The sequence below is a fragment of the Dryobates pubescens genome, chromosome 17 (assembly GCF_014839835.1).
Source record: "Dryobates pubescens isolate bDryPub1 chromosome 17, bDryPub1.pri, whole genome shotgun sequence".
Classification (NCBI taxonomy): Eukaryota; Metazoa; Chordata; class Aves; order Piciformes; family Picidae; genus Dryobates; species Dryobates pubescens.
In genome coordinates, this window is record NC_071628.1 from 18,132,848 (window position 1) to 18,135,572 (window position 2,725).

Sequence of the window (2,725 nt, forward strand, 5' to 3'; positions counted from 1 at the left end):
TCCGCCGCCTGCGTCTGCCTCAGGGCACTGGCCAATCAGCGTAGTAGAGTGCCCGGCGCGTGGGATGAGGTGTTCTGAGCCAGCCAATGGCAACGTGGGCTCGAGCTGCTGCTGGAGGGACTGTGGCGGCCATCTTGTGGCAGGCAGCACTGGTGCAGGGAGTGGGCGGAGTGCTGCTTGCCGGGGCTTGTGTCAGTACCGACTGCAGCTCGCCGCTCTGGGCGATGAAATGCACTTAAGGCCTTTTCCGAGCTGTGGGCTCCACTGTGACTGTATACGTTCTTTCCTAAGGTGCGGCCCTGACGAGGTGTTGGGGTGTCTCGAGTGGCAGTTCCCAGTCGAGGGTGCAGAGGTGGCTCAGCCTGGCCCAGCTAGGTGGCTTATCTCTAAGGGGGCCTGAAGCAGGTACCTCGTGGAGGTTGCATTTATCAGCCTCCCTCCTGGCCTTCTGGTTTGCCTTGCTGATTTCCCAGTTATGTGGACAAAAGCACAAGCCCTTTTTTTTTTTTTTTTCTTTTTTCTTTTTTTTTGCCTCCCCTCCTTTCTCCCTGCTGTAGTAAAACGTGGAATTCAAATATTCTCAGTACCTGTGGGTCTAGATTATAGAAACTCATTTGTGGTATCAAAAAAAAGTGATCCACTTCACAGCTCCAAAATGGAGAAATGAAGAGGGAGGTTGTAGCAGTAACTCAGTGCTATGCACAAGTAGACAAAAATATAAGATGCAGAGTGTTGCCCAAATCCACCATCAAAGAAGCCTCTTCAGCATGCTTGCAGATCAGTTTTAAAGGCACTGCTTGATTTTAATTCAGCCCTTTTTTGTTTTGTGTATCTCAGAGAAATGGAAAGGTTTCGGTGGTGTTCTGAATCCCAGAGCCCAGTTCTGGAAATAGCCTCCTAAGGAGTACTTACTTCAAAACTCAGGTATGGTAACAGTTACATAGCCAAATGATTAGCAGCTTTATCTCAGATTGTGATGTGGCAGGTTAAATTCTACCTCAGTCTGGATCTCTCTAAAATTTGCAGTGCCTTTTGTTTGGCTCTTTGTTTTATTTTTGTAAATGCTGCTGCTTCCTACATGGGATCTTTCCATGACAGATGTGAACATCAGGAAACACTTTTTCACTCTAAGGTTAACTGAGCTCTGGCACAAATCGCCCAGAGAGTTTGTGGAGTCACCATCTGTTGACATACTCAAAAGCTATTTGGACATGGGCACATGCAACCTGGCTCTGCCATGGCCTTGATTGTCTCTGGAGGCCTCTGTTAATCTTAGCTGTGCTGTAATCCTGTGAAATGATCAGGGGTCAAAACCACCTCCTAGCCTACAGTTCAGCTTCCCTTAGGGACAGGCATGGGAGGCCTCAGTTTATTGCTTACTTCAGAAAAACTCCTCCTTTTTTATATTGAACATATTGTTTATATAGTTGTTGCCTGACCTAGATCGCCTGCATTTTCAGTGTCTCAAAGACTGGTTTAGTGATGGAGCTCCTGTTGAACAAATGACACTGTTTAGTGCTACTGTTCTAAGAAAGTGATCACTTGCATTACTTTTTTTTTGTGTGTGTGTGGACTTGGCCTGTAGGTGAAGGCTCTTTCCAGATACAGTGGTTCAAAGGTGAATGCTCATACCTATCATTGTAGATCATGGTCAGGCATTCAAGACTAAGGCATTTTTCTGTAGGTGCAGAATTCGATTTTACATGCCTGAAGTCTTAAGACCAAGCGTGCTGAAGACATTCAGGTCCTCCCAAAGTTAGCACAGCAAAGGGAAACTGTGACTTTGAATTTTGATATCCAAAGCCTAATTATATCAAGCCCAAAACAGTCCTCCTGAAATCACAGGGAAAGCCAGATTTTTTGTATCTTGCACTTGATACAGTGAACAGGAGACTTAAAAGCTCTTGTAAGCCATAAGGGGTGATTAGAAGGTGCTTGGGAGTCTTGTTTCCTTGTTGCCAAAGATTGCAGTCTTTGCAAGGTAAAAAGCTTGTTAGATAGCTGGGCCCAAAGAGTAGTGGTGAATCAAGTTAAATCCAGATGGTGGCCAGTCACAAATGGTGTTCCCCAGGGCTCAGTACTGGGGCCAGTTCTTTTTAATACCTCTATCAGTGACTTGGATCAAGGGCACCCTCAGAACGTGCAACACTACCGAGTTAGACGGGAGTGTTGATCTGCTGAAGACTAGGAAGGCTCTACAGAAAGATCTGGACAGATGATCAGTGGGCCAAGGTCAATTTGTGTGAGGCTCAACAAAGCCAAGTGCTGGGTCCTGCACTTAGGTCATAACAATCCCATGCAACTCTACAGGCTTGGGAAGAGTGGCTGTAAAGCTGCCTGGTGGAAAAGGACCTAGGGGCATTGGTTGACAGATGGATAAACATGAGCCAGCAGTGTGCTCTGGTGACCCAAAAAGGCCACCCGCATCCTGACTGGTATCAGGAATAGTGTGGTCAGGAGGAGTAGGGAGGTGACTGTCCCCTGTACTCTACACTGGTAAGGCCACACCTCAAATACTGTGTTCAGTTTTGGGACCCTCACTACAAGACAATGAATTGCTGGAGTGTATGCAGAGAAGTGCAACAAAGCTGATGAAGGGTTTGGAGAGTAAGTCTTATGAGGAGCACCCAAGGGACCTGGAGTTGCTTAGTCTGGAGAAGGGGAGGCTGAGGGGAGACCTCCTTGCTCTCTGCAACTACTTGAAAGGAGGTTGGAGTGAGGTGGG